The 14938-nt window shown below is 35.5% G+C and overlaps 1 protein-coding gene across 2 annotated transcripts in view; it reads right to left on the bottom strand.

Annotated features, from left to right (window-relative positions):
* Positions 1–14938, bottom strand: part of PRLR (prolactin receptor) — a 151841-nt gene that overhangs the window by 108770 nt on the left and 28133 nt on the right. The gene's annotated exons all lie outside the window — the stretch shown is intronic.

Genomic DNA, 14938 nt, shown 5'->3' with positions numbered 1-14938 from the left:
AGAAAGTTCTTTTGAAACAGAAATCGAGTTACAGTCTTTGTACTTAAAAAGACTCAATCCTTCTCAGATGTAATTAATCATAGCATTGACAATATCAAAAGAATATTTACATATAACCACCTTCTCATCAACATACACAGCAGCTTGGATTTTAATTCCAATCAATCATGAAATCACTTAATGAAAATTAAATGTTGAACTCTTGAGTTTTTCTTAACCTTCAAGTCTCTTCTTAGTGACTTCACTTTCCCCACGTTCAGCATACTTCTCTGAGCAAAACGTTGCTTATATGTATACCCTGTACGTGCCAGACTGTGCACTGACAAATTTCCAAGTTTGCTTCTTTCCCTCTCCTGCTGCTATTTATCCCTCCTTATTTTTATTTTTTAATTTTTTTTTCTGATTAACCTATTCATCCTATTTCTCTCTCAACCAACTAGAAAAAGAATGTTTTCCATGACTTAAAAATCATGCATGCAGTTTCTGGATAGCTAAGAAGTGAAATCAATTGGAAACAGGTCTAACCTTCTAGTATCATTGCAGCCAGATTTCCTATTTGAGTCACAGAGCAGAAATGATAGTGCAAAGACTACAACAACATGGCCAAAGCTTTTTTTTCGTTTTCCAACCAAAGCCTCTACTAGTCAAAAACTTTGTTACTATGAAAACAAACTGGTTTTGTTCAACATCAGTGACCATCAATAGGGTTCCAAGACAGTACCAGAAAAAGACAGATATATACTCTTTAAAATGTGGAGATGATTCTGTACAACTATTTCTTACATGTACTCACTTCTATATAACTTTGCAGTACTCTCTATCTTGCTAGCATGGTGGTGGAACTGGAATTAGAAATTAAAAATGTACAACTTTAAGAAAATCAGATGCACTAAAAAAGCCTGCTGAACCAAAAGTCTATGCACAGACCTAGCAACAAATACGAATCCCGTATTTTCCCCTAGATGTAGAAGAAAAGGTACTTCTTTGCAATGGAAACAAACATTTCTGAATTACTGCTAACCTATTGAAGTCAAGTCAGAGAAATAACAGCTAGACTAGTCTATAAAAGAACACCTGCACATTTAAGGATTCCATTGAGTAAGGAATTTTCCACTTAGCGGTGTGTGGGAGAGAAGTATCTTTATTTTACCATAGTTTTGATCAGAAATACTGTTTTCTTTGTTGATATTTACAGAGTTTAACATTCAAACATAAACATCCTGAAAAAAGACAACGGAAACAGTTTTACAATCATATCTGATCAGAAACAAAATGCTCTATAAACCATCATAATCACAGAAAAAATACTTCCATTGAGCTTTAGTTATCTCTTATCTCTTTTTTTTTAAATTTCTGCCATCAGGTTGGAGTTTGATATTTTCTACATACCCATACATAATAAATACATAAAAAGCTGGCATCATCGAGGGAATATTTTCTACCTCTGTGTCTTCTGAAGGGACTGAATAATTTGGAAAGAAATCGTTAATAATAAATTAAAATAATCTGCTCAGCATAGTACTATAAGCTTTTTAATAAGATAATAAGCATAATAAAAGACAGTTTTCGGTTTCCTATTCACAATCTGTAGTATTTCAATTAGAACTTTTAGAAATACTTAATGAAGAGATTAAGTGGTCTTTGTAACTGTAACAGCAAGTCTCTTAAACAGAGATTCTATATTTACAAAAATTCTACATGTAGAATAATATGTATAATAATACCACAATATGCTATGTTTTACTTAATTGGAAAAATCAATATTTTATTTAAATCTTTTTAGACCTACAAGGAACAGCAAGATTTTGTGTGTAATTCTATGTCTATTCATTAATTTCTTGCAAAAGTCTTTAGCTAATTTGCGGCAAAATTTAACAAGAGGTGAACACAAGCCAATGAACAAGATAATTCTTAATAATAGTTATTTCTCACTATGTTCACATAACTGAAAACTACTTAATTAAATTAATGCCAATGATAAAGCTCAACATAAATATTCTTATGTCAATTATACTGTGTCAGTATCCTTTAACACCTAATTAGAAGATCGCTTCATTTAAATTACAGAAGATGTAATTATTTAAATAACAGAGAATGAACACGTAGTCATTTAAAATAGTTATAGAACCTCGTGAATAACACCTGAAATAAAAACTTCAGGGGCTAAGACAAAGGTACACATCCTGACATTAGAGCAAGGGAGTACAGATTATGGCAAGTGGAACCTGAGTGATTCAATTTTGTGAAAAGCAGCTGTATTAAATTTGGAACTGACTTTATGAGTAGACAGTATGGTTTGAACAGTGCTGAAAGTGAGGTCTTGCATCCTCACTTTTTTCTGTTCCTCTTACTTTTGTTTTAGTTCCATCCTTCCCATCCTCAGTAATGGAGTTTCCATACCATATCTCAGTGCCTAGGATAAAACATCCATACAACTTCAAGATTAAACATTTAATGAATTAAACAGCTTCTTGTTTTACCAAGATCATTTTCTGATATTTTAGTGAGCTTAGGAAATAGAAACAAGTTAGGGGATTTCCCATTCCTGCCCTCAAAAGTTTTACTGCTGTTGGAAAGTTAATGTGTCTATATCCATTTCACGCAATGTCTTATTAGTGTATATTAAAAAATACATTCTTTTATTTATTAACTCATAGCCTGTATCAAAATTCCTGTATCTTCAGGGATAATAATGAAGGCAAAAGTTTTTTGTTTAGTAACTGTAGGAAAAGAAACCTGGAGATTTAGAGAAATCTGTAATTTGAAGAAGCAAACCTGAAAGTACTATGGGAACTAGGTAAACAGCAAAATATTCAACTCTGCCAAGTAAAATGCACACTAGAAAAGTCACTGTAATGTGGTCATTTCAGGACAAGGAAGTAATGTTCCCTCCTTAATCGGTCCAGCTGAACTGCTCTTTGAGGTCATTGTGTATTCCCCATCAGACAATACTTTCAAAATGAGAAATTTCACCTCTCTTAAGCAGACGCCTATAGCTAAGCTTGTAGCTGAGCTCAGTGAGGGTCTCTGTATGGTCAATGAAGAGAAACAGGCTCTTAAAGAAGGTGACTCATCTTACCTATTTTAAATAAAGACAAATTTCACTAACAAGTGCCTATTTCTTATTAACTATGAAGAAGAGAGCCTAGGCAGGCTGTTACAAGTACCCACACTTTGAAGAACTGCAATCACAGGAATAAGTGGGAAAGCATTGAGAGTCAATGTTACTATTCAAACAATAGTAAAAAAAACCCAAACAAAACAAAACAAAAACAACACAACCCCCCCCCCCCCCCACCAAAATACACAAAACAGAACACCCCCCCTCACAAAATACAAACAAACAAACAAACAAACCAAAAAAAAAAGAAATGGAGAGAGAGAGATAGTAACTAAGTCTCATGACAGATAACTGCAAACACTCCACTGCCATAGCCAGGGATACCTTTCACAAGACGAGGTTGGTCAGAGTTCCATCCAACCTGGCCTTAAACACTTCCAGGGATGGGGCATCCAAACTCCTCTGGGCAGTCCAATCCAGTGCCTTACCACTCTCACAGTAAAGGATTTTTTCCTAATATCTAGTCTAAACCTATTCTCTATCAGTCTGAAGCCATATCCCCTTGTCCTGTCACTCTATGTCCTAGTAAATAGCTGATTTCAATCTTTCTTGTAGGATCTCCTCAGGTACTGGAAGGCCACAATTAGGTAGCCCTGAAACCTTTTGTCCTCCAGGCTGAACAACCCCATTTCTATCAGGCCTTTCACTCAGCAGAGGTGCTCCGGCCCTCTAATAATCTTGGGGTTCCTCCTCTGGGCTCACTCCAACAGCTCCATGTTCTTCCCATGCTGGGACCCCAGAGCTGGCTGCAGAGCTCCAGGTGGGTCTCACCAGAGCAGAGCAGAGGGGCAGAACCCCCTCCCTCCCCTGCTGCCCACGGGGCTCTGGGTGCAGCCCAGGACACGTTTGGCTCTCTGGGCTGTGAGTGCCATGGCCGGGGCATGTCCAGCCTCTCACCCAGCAGCACCCCCAAGTCCTTCTGGGCAGGGCTGCTCTGGGTCTGTTCATGTCCAAACTGGGTTGATTGTAGGGGTTGCCCCAACCCAGGAGCAGCACCAACACTTGGTCTTGTTAAACCTCATAAGATTCCCATAGGCCCATTCATTCAGCTTATCCAGGTATCTCTGGATTGCATCATGTTCTTCAAGTGTGTTGAACCACCTCAGCTTGGTGTCATCTGTAAACTTGCTGAGGGTTCACTTGATCCCTTTGTCTATGGCATTAATGAAGATACTAAATCACACTGCACCCAGTACAGACCCTTGAGGGACACCACTTGTCACTGATGTCAAGCCGTTGACCACTGGATGTGACTGTCAAACATATTCCTTACCTAAGCAAATAGTCCACCATCAAACCCATGTCTCTCCAATTTCAAGAGAAGGATGTGTGGGGGGTGATGTCAAAAGCTTTACAGAAGTCCAGATAAATGAAATCTCTAACCCATTCCTCATCCACTGATATAGTCACTCCATCATGGAAAGTCAATAATTTGGACAGGCAGGACTTACCCTTGTAGAAGCTGCACTGGTTGTCCCAAATCACTTCCCTATCCTCCAAGAGGCTCAGCACAATTGCTAGGAGAATCTGTTCTGTGATCTTCCCAGGCACAGAGGTGAGGCTGTTGGGTTAATAGTTTCCAAGGTTGTTTGTTTGTTTGTTTGTTTGTTTTCCTAATGGGTATATTTCCCTTTATGCAGTTGCCTTGAATATCAGCTGACTGCTGTAGCTTTCAGATATCATGGAGAGCAGCTTGGGAACAATTTTTGGGACTGTGGGATGCATATCATCAGGTCTGATGGACTTCTTTTCACCTCTTTTCAACCTTTCCCCATGATGAGCATAAAAATAATGTGAGAACCTTGTTCATCTTGATGGACTTCAGTCTTGGAACTAAATTCTGATTGAGACTCTTGGTTATACTTTCTTTGAATAAAATGGTAATGAAAGACAGGATGGGTGAAAAATTATATATTGTAGTAGAGAAGAAATGCAAGCTTTAATATCAAAACACTTTTTATGGTTTATGTGTGAAAGTCTTCAAAGAACACAAAAGCTGGAAAGAGAAGTTCAAATGAGAATTAAAGGAATCACTGCTAGGGAATACGGCCTGATAACTTAACTCTCATTTAGTCTTCTTCTTACAGCATATTTTATTGTGGGATCTGAGATCTTAGTAAGGATATTAAGGTCTCTAAGAAAATAAAAACTGTGAGTATATCTACAGAGTACTTAATTCCCAACTTGAAAGCAATCTTTGTTTTGCTGACATTTTGTTCAGTTTTATTTCTCTAATAAAATTCATAACCTGGCATATGGAATTCACACAACTGCTGATGAAACAGCAGCCCTGTTGTTATCTGGAGGCTGGAAAAAGATGAGACAGAGTAAAACTGTTTGAAAGGAGCAGTTCAGGGAACATGGAGAGCATAACCAGTCTGTAGGTTCATATTTACTAATAATTGCTAATATTTGTAACCAAATAAAATAAATTGTAGTAGCAAGCACAGAATATGCTGATATGTTTACTGTATGTTAAAAAAAAAAGCTTTTTCTTCTAATCATATTATTTCAGATTTTTACTAACATAATACAATCATATTAAGTAAACTGTTCACTATAAAATGGCATGCATCATACCTTCCATAATTTAAATATTAGTTAAGCTGTGTTTATCCATTTATTATTCTTAACATTTATCCCATGTGTTGAAAGGAATAGTAAGTGATTGAAGTCTTAACTTCCCTTGTCAATCAGGCCAAGGTCAGGGACCTATATACTCATGAAATTAAACAGAGGAGGGAGCAAGGGGGAAGAGAAATATTTATAATTTTAATACCAAGGAGTGATGAGAGCAATGCTCTTTTTTTCTGAGAAATTCGCGTAATTTGCTTTCAACAGAAGACCAATTCCATTACTGAAGATAGCATACAATTTTTGTGAGAGATGGACAAATTGAATATACTGGCAGGCTGAATTTGGGTTTCTGAAGTGCTTTTGAAGAGAAATGATGGCTTTTTCATTATGGCAATGGCATAGAGGGTTTTTTGAGTATGTGTAATTACATAAATTCAAGGGCTTGTAATTATACATCTATTTATACTGAAAATTCTTTTAAGTTGATTTCTTTTTTCTATTTCTGTCATGATCTAATGTCTTGTTTTGATGCTTTTTCCTGTTATTAAACAGACCAAAAATACAATCAAAACTCCTTCTCTGATTGCCCTTACCTTTGAAATAATAAAAAAAGCAAATAAAAATTATTTCCAGGAGGCTATAGCCAAAGAGTCCAACATAAAAGGAAACTTCCTGCTTGAAGGTGATGAAAAAGGAGCGTTTCATGCATTCACAACAGGGCTAAAATCTAAGTTGTCTTTCCAAGATATTCTAAGTTTGAAACAACAAAACAGTAACTGTGTGGTTCATCATTACTTCAAATCTGAAGTACTGTCAAACATGCAAAAGAAAACTGAGAATGAAAACTACTGTAGCATTTAATGCAAATAATCTCACAGTCTCAATGAAAATGCCTTCTACAATACCTAGAAGAGAAGGTTTTGTAAATATTTATTAATTTCCTACTTTAAACCTTTACAAAACAAAAAATCCTGCCATTTCCTCTAATGTTTTGTACAAACCTTTTATTACTTAATACTGTAAATCCTATTATTTTATTATCTTCTCACTCTCCTAAAAGTGTAGAAGTGTCTCAAGAGACCAAGAAAAAGAAAGCAGAAAAATGTGTGATCTATTGCGTAAGTGCATTTCTTAGTACACCTACAAAAATAAGTTGTCCCGACTACTATGTATGATGAAAATTGCAATCTCCTCACACAAAACATGTATCAATCCATAAACATTTCATATTAATACCTATTAATACCTGAATGTCTTTCCACTCAGACTCTGGAAGTCAGATTTAATTGCTTCTCTTTAACATTTATATTTCCCTTTTTTAATCTCATAGCGAACAAGTATGGGGTATATATTTTTCAGACATACTCAATTTTAAGACAGTAATATCATAAAGTTTATATTACATGGTGAAAATGAAGGCCAAGTAAAGACGTTAAGAGCAAAAGAAATTACTTACTTGTATTGTTTTGCAGATATAGGAGGATTCAGTTTATTGGTTGATTAAGAATAGTCGCACTTAAACATGATATGGTAACTCAAAAAATACTACCAAAGGTATGAAAATATATACAAAAACAGTACAAGAAATACAATGGGAAAAGCAAAATGGCTGGGTTTAAATTACTTTAACAACATTGTAAGCATATAAAAACACAGAAAGAAAATAATAAATTAAAAGCTTATTGGTCAGTACATAAAACATAGGAAAAACTGTTTGTTGCACCAGAGGAGTAGTGTTAAACACTGAAACGCCAGAATCAAATCAGATAAATGAGTTCACTGGATTAATAAGGAAAATAGGATCAGTATAGATTGGGATTTCTCACTTAAGTAGGAAGGCACAGGAGTTTTTAAGACCATAATACTGACAGGGGAACTAGGATGGTGACAGTGCCTGTGACATACTGTGGGAGACCAGGAAACCCAAGAGCAAGAAAAAATATAGTGTAAACCAGGTAAATCACACAGGGGTGCACTGCTGAGGTAAATGTTTACAACATTAAAAAGGATTATTTCTGTGACTCCAGTCAGGAAACAAGAAGAGAAAAAAGCTCCTGAGTTACTCCTCAGCAAAGTACAGGACATGCTCCAAATTTATATTATTAAGGAACTAATCTGCAACTGTGTCCATCGTATTCTATACTTCATGTCCAACACAAACAAAATTATATATCTAGCAATCTAGGGTTTAATTTCAAGGAAAAAAAAAATCAAATGAGTGACCTTGTTAAAAAGTATTGGCTTGTGAGTGCCATGAAGACTCTTCAGTGGCACCAAGAGAAGCTGTCAGAAAAAAACCACCCAAACAGAAGGAGCTTTCCTTACAGAGGATATATTGGAAAATCTGTTTCAAATGCATAGAACAGTAAAAAATCTGGAACAGAATAACCAAACTAACTATTGCAAATTGCCAAAATTAAATGAAAAAGACTCACTAGTTTTGAAGGGACACACACCTCCAAAGTCACAAAATTATTAGTGTTAATCTGCAACCCATCTTAAATGCAGAATTTTCCAAGTCAGGTATACGAGCCTAGATTCCCCTCCTTTAGCTGTAAATGTAAGATAAGTACTATTTCTTTTTCCCACTCATTTTCAGTCTGACAACATTGCAAATTAGTTCAGTTCACCGTGGGATAGTTCAGTTCACCGTGGGAAAAGCTGCAGAACAGAACAGCCAGAGCAGCACAAGATAAGTGAATATTAAATGCCAACTAAACAGACAATTCATTAAAATGATTTCTGCAGTATCACAGAAAAGTAACAAATCATATGAAAAGAAGAAACGCTGAATCAATGGCATTCTGAGATTTGGTTCTCTCACAGCTTCTGCTTTTGCTACTGGTTCAGACAACTTAGTGGACTCTAAGAACTTAAAGGTTTCCAATGAAAATGAGTCCATGAATCTATGACTAACACTGTGCTCCTTGCTCAACTATTAGAATCAATTCAATAGTATTGTATTTTGTTTTGACATCAATAACAACATTTGAATTGTATTACCCATCCCTAGATTTCTGAGAGGGACAGTTTAACAAGTAACTCATGCATGTGAAGTAATCTACAGAATGGAACGCAAGGAATTTAAGAGAGAAGAGGAAGATAAGGAACACAAGAAAATACAAGTATTTTTTTTAATTATGGAAAAGAATGGAAAAGATCTAATAAATATACTTGGACAAAGAATTATTCTTTAAAGAAGCTATCGAGAAGCCACAATAATAAATAACTAATAATATATTTGCAAAAAGTTATTTTTCTACTAAGTAGAGGGTTTTTTCATACCAGAGAAAGCTATTTTATATTTAAATATCTTCCAAAAATAGACTTACTTTCTGTAAGTTTTTTTCTTCTTTTTTTTAAACCCACCAGGGCCATTGGCTGCATTGTTTCAAAGTGATGATTTTAAACAGATGAAAATTCAGGCTTATATATTTAGACTATCTTCTAACATTACTCCTAGTTAGAAAAAAAGGAATGGAAATCAATACACAGAAGGAGCAGAACTTATATACAAATTTTATACTCAGTGATCCTGGTATATTAATTCTTCCATTAATAGTAGAGGTTTTAATCATATCGTCTCAAGACCCATAGACTTGTTCTAAAAACAGGACCACAAACCTGAAGTCTTACCAACCCTATTTCTTCAGAAAAAGTAAAATTCATGCATATTTAAATAATACTCGGTACAAGCTGGTTATATTAGACCCTATGGAAACTTAAATTTATCAGTAAAGACTGCAATTATATAGGTGTCCTAGAGTGACTTTATGATGCTGAATTTTCCTAAACCAGGACAAAAGGGAATGCAAATCAGTATGATCAGTAGCTGTTTTTGCATGGATTGCAAATATTTGCAGGCCATTAGCATCCTACCCAACTCCCTCCATCAAGGTAGCATACAGGAGACATCTACTGCAGACATGCCAAGGAAAAGAAATTTAGAGGGAATTTTTACCCGAAATGATGTAGTCAAAGGCTTTAACACAGGTGCATGGGAAAGCAGAGTTGAACACTACTATGGAAAATAAAAATTGCAGCATTGTAAAATATATTAGAATATTTATTTTAAAAGACCCTGCCAGACCTGTTTCTAGAATTGTAAAAGTCCCAGTGAATAGATGGGAAATTTAAACAGAACCTTGTTAAGAAAATGTAATGCAGCAGAGTCATGTATATATGCCAGATTATATTCAAGTTTTATGTGTGGCTCACAAAGTAAAACAGGAACTTAGGTATCTAATACCTGTCATTCCTGCAGACCTAATACCTGCTACTACCAGTCTAAGTTTCTGCCTTAGCCAAAATTGAAGTCTGATATTTCAAAAGAATTTTAGAGGGAAAAGTATATGTTTGATTTGCAGAAATAGTGTAAGTATCACTTGTGTCTAGTACAGAGCAAAACATGCATGTAATTAGTTTTTTTCTGCTGGTTTCTGCTGAAGCTTGCATATTATATTTTTAGAGGATTCAAAAATTACGTAATTTGAAAGTTCTTGGATGAAGTTCCAGGGTGACATTTACCCTGTGTATAATGAATGTGTCCTGCTAGACAGTGTAGCACCTATAAAATACACCTAATATCACAGGCTAAGGAACTCAGGGGGCTTGAAACCCACAATCTTGAACACTTGAGAACATACCAGACACCTGACTAAACGGATGACTGGATGAAAAGTATCTGCTTGCCTGACTGTGATTCTGGTTGTCCAAACACCACATTGCTCTATTAAATAGGGTGTTTGTAACCTCAACTCTTAGAAGTTCTATTATCTCAAACAAAGAGGAATCTCCTGGGAGAAACAAGTAACATTGAGATAGCAGCAAGAACCTCTTGTCCAATTTCACAAGCACCAGTGTATAAGACATGCAACTTGACTCTCCTGTGTATCTAAGCTCTGGTCTATAACCAAGAGAACACTCACAGACTTCATTTCCACTTTGAAAATCACACTAGCAAACACAATTTTCTTGGTAACTACATACTCAGTGGACACTGAAAGAAAAAAATTCAACTGCTTGTACCTATAATGAAGACAAAATCAAATGTATGTACTAAGAAAGAAACCTACTAACAAAGAATCTGCCTCTTTAATACAAATGCTCTAAGAATTAGAATGGAGGACAGTCATGTCGGTGTTCATATGGACTACAGAAATCAAAGACATTATCTATATTAGTATTACTAATTTCTGTTTTAAAATACCCTATAAGAAAATTCCCCCAAACAAACTACCCCCTCCCCCCAAAAAAATCACACAAAAAAATCAAAACAAACCAGGAAGAATACCAAAAATAACGAGGAATTCACACAGGAATTTTAATACAAGGTTAAGAATACAAAGAAAGGTGTAGAAAAAAATACCATACAAAAGAGAAAAAAATCCTGGACTCTGTAACTTAGAAAGGAGATAACAATGTGGGATTATAAAACAACAAATGATGCAATGAAAATATACTGGGCTGCTATGACTCAGAAACTGTAAATTCCAAAGAGCAAAAAGAAATGCTAAAAGTCAGCATTGCAGTGCTTGTCTTGTTTATTATCAGAGGCTGAATATGAAGCTTTTCAGAAACCTCATATCAGAACTCTTACAACTGTGACCTAACCTGTGCATCAGGATATGCAATTAGCATCACTCAATATCCCAAAAGTCTCTTGCTTCCCCTTACAATATATCCAAGGTTCTCACTATGTTCTCGACAGATGTGATCATATCCTCTCCCAAAAATTTTATCCTGAATTTTACCCAATTTTTTTTTTGTACTTGCTCAGGCAATATCCATCAAATACTGACTATTCAGAAGACACTGTCAGCTACTTGTGTCACTATCAATTTGTAAGCTTCTCTGTATTTTCTTCCTTCTATTGGTTATCCTGTTCTCCTTTACTCAAGTTAAAAAATAACTTTCACCATTTCTTCATTTTCTCCACTGCCCACAACTGAGCAGAGTCTTTGCATGTAAATCGAGCCTCACAAGCAGCAAGAACCTAACAAGAAATTTTCTTTATTAAGATGGTTATTCTGTTTCTCTGTAGAATGGGTGATGAACTCCAACCACAGGCTGAATATAGGAAAAATGAACAGTTTTGATCCAGTGCAGCCATTTCTGTGTTTTTGTGCCTTAAAAGACTTAAATACCTTTTCCTGAGGAAGCAGAACAGTTTTATGTTAGCAACCATGTGCCTTAATATAAATCCTAAGCAACAAGCACAGATATAATCACCTTCTTGGATGTGGGCCTGTTAATACCCTTAAAAAACAGAACAGGTAATCCAAATGATCCTCTGTGTGTTTTTCTCAGGCTGAAGCAGGCTGTCTATTATTACTTCTGAAGAATGTAATATCTCTGAGAGGAAGCATCAGCAGTATTTACTCAGTTTTATTTAAATTGCAGACTCGAAATGGGGATAGCAAAGAATGTTAGCAAATCAGCTGATTTTTTTTCTCATTTTTCCATTAATAATTTTATGGACTTGATTCTATCACTTCTGAAACATTAAACTGAAACACCACTGCTTCAAATAAAAGTAATAGTGGAAACGTTGCATGCTTTTTATTGTTCCAATCAATAATCTGCAAAAATATACAACACTTAGCAAGAGATGAAAAAGCCCAACAGGCACGGAGGCTTACCCAAACATCTCCTTTTTAAACTGTCTAAAAATGAAATTATAAGGTAGCATGTTATGCTTTGCTGGCAAGGATTACCAGCTTTCACAGGTAATTAAGCCAGACTGCTTTGACTCTGAAATGAAACATGTCTCCTATTTACAGACAGAGGACAGCTCTGAGAGCCACACTTTACTTTCTTTCTGAGCTACAACTTCACTGTTCTGTACATTTGCAGCAGCCCCCTTGCTCCCTGAGCTAGGATGTGGACAGGCATGGGAGGAGGCATTCAGCTGCTACTCCCTACTTGAAGTCATTTGTTGTTTCCTGAAGGATGAAGTGAGCTATAAGGGAGAGCCCTTAAGCACCGACTAGTTTGCAAGCTGCTTGTTGGATCGCAGTAAGCCTCAAGGCAACATGATTAACTGCTGCTGCTGTCAAACAGTTTAACTTTAAGGAGGATATGAACTTTAAGATAGTGATAACAATATTACAATTTAAGTTTGGGGTTGATTCTACGTCTACGTTTAAACTGGGTCGTAAATTGAAAATCAAGATGTAAACCACACATACTTAGACAAAAACCGCACCCACAGTGAGCTGATTTTAAAGAATATCCATAGATGTGTTAAAGCCTATGGCTCTTTTTCTATTTGTTTGATTATTTTTGTATACAAAAGACAAAATAATTACGAATGGAGCAAATTATAAAAAATGCAGTCAAGTATGCAGAGGAATACAATTATGTTGATACAAACATTTCACATCCATTTACATAAAATAGGGAAGCAATTTGCAAAAAATGAGTCACTCTTGGTTAGTTGTTAGTGTCTTTGATTTCTGTTAGGATTATCTATCTCTTGCTACTTATTATTCCAGTGACACAAAGCTACTACAAATACATTCAGTTGTTCACAAGTAGCTGCTGTGGCTGACAGTCTTTGACTTAAAAAAATGGATGGGCAACAGCATATTGCTATATGTCCTTTTTTTAGGAAATCACACATCAGAAATTAATACACCCATCATAGTATGAGTGGATACTCAGAAAGTGATTTATGGTTACTAGGTTACCCTCATGCAAAATTTAACTCTTAAACATGTAGATCAGAAGTCTAAAGGTGAATTAGGGGAAAAAAAAAAAAAAAAAAAAAAAGGCATTGAAAAAGCAAGCATCCAACATACAGATTTAAATATTTGTCTTATGTACAGTACTCCAAAATATTACAATGCAGTGCAGAAATAGTCAATACAGACTATTCCAGTTAATACAATCTCACATAAAAGCAATGGAATTAATGTTCCATTAATCCCCCCCAATTCTATGGGGATATGGTTCACAAGAATCCAATTCAAGAAGAACACTGGACTAAATTAGAGCTTGGACATTATGCTTTTAGTTATTTCAATTAAAACAATAGTTCTCTGTTCAGTCTTTTGACAACGGCAACCTAAACACCTGAGGTCTTCCATAACCTCATTTTTTTTTTCTAAGGTTTTGTTGTCAGTATATGACAAATGCGAACATTTTGATTTTGTATACTGTTCTTACATTTTACAGCACTGTCAATAGCTATATAAGATGAAAGAGGAAGAAAAATCAGACATGATTAGAGTAGTGTAAGTCTAGTTCTGGTTTCCCCCATATTGATATTAGAGAATTAAACTGACTTCAAATGAATATTTTTCCAATGACTACTTCTGAATTCACGTCTGAATTTAATTAAACAAATTAGATGTCCACGGTACATTGTATGTAGAATAGATGACCAAAGTTACTTCAGGAATTTAAAATGGAATGAGAAAATTGTATTTGCAAGCATTTCACATGGAAGAACAGATATCTACCAAACAAGTGGGAACACCTGGACATGCAGCTTTGGGCCATGCACAGATGGCGTGCTGTAAATCGACAGCTTCAGAAATATCTTAGACTTGTTATGCACTCATGGATCAGCTTGCACAGCACATGCACAGGGAGTACGACATGTCCTGGGTTCACCTAATGCACTCCATGAGCCGGGGAAGGCTGATCTGCCCCTTTGTCCGCAAAAAAACCCCCACAACTGGGGAGGCTGCTGCTGCTGTCACTATTGTCCAGGACTGCAGATTATCCAAGAAAGCAGCAGGGTAGTAGATAACCTGCAGTAATTTACTGGAACACTGTTAAACTGGTTAGTTGGTTTAAAGAAAAGAAAAAAAAGTTGGATTCTACTTACTAAATTAGTTTTCTAAATTAGTCATTACTGGTCAAGGTCATTCATATTAGTGAGCGGACCATATAGAGAGTGGACCAAGAGAAAAAAAGGACAGATTTATTTGTACAAATCTAGGAAAAATGCAAGAAGGGGAAAAAGTTTGAGATATGGATAATATATTAAGAAAAGTATTCAGCTCTGTACCTGACCAGAAAACTAAAAGTAAAAAAAAAAAATAATAAAAGAATAAATAGGAATGAGAAAGATACAACATGTTTCTTAATCCTTTAACTTTGCAAATTAATGTTCTATTATTCATTACAGTGCATTTTTCTCCCAGAACTTAAGTTGCAGTCTTTTCAGTCAACTTCTACATGTATTCTAAAAGCTTTGATGTTGTTCTGTTCTTAAATATGTAAGCATTA

The sequence above is a fragment of the Hirundo rustica genome, chromosome Z (assembly GCF_015227805.2).
Source record: "Hirundo rustica isolate bHirRus1 chromosome Z, bHirRus1.pri.v3, whole genome shotgun sequence".
Taxonomy (NCBI): Eukaryota; Metazoa; Chordata; class Aves; order Passeriformes; family Hirundinidae; genus Hirundo; species Hirundo rustica.
Note: the sequence above shows the minus strand (reverse complement) of the source record. Positions and strands in the feature narration are given on the sequence as shown.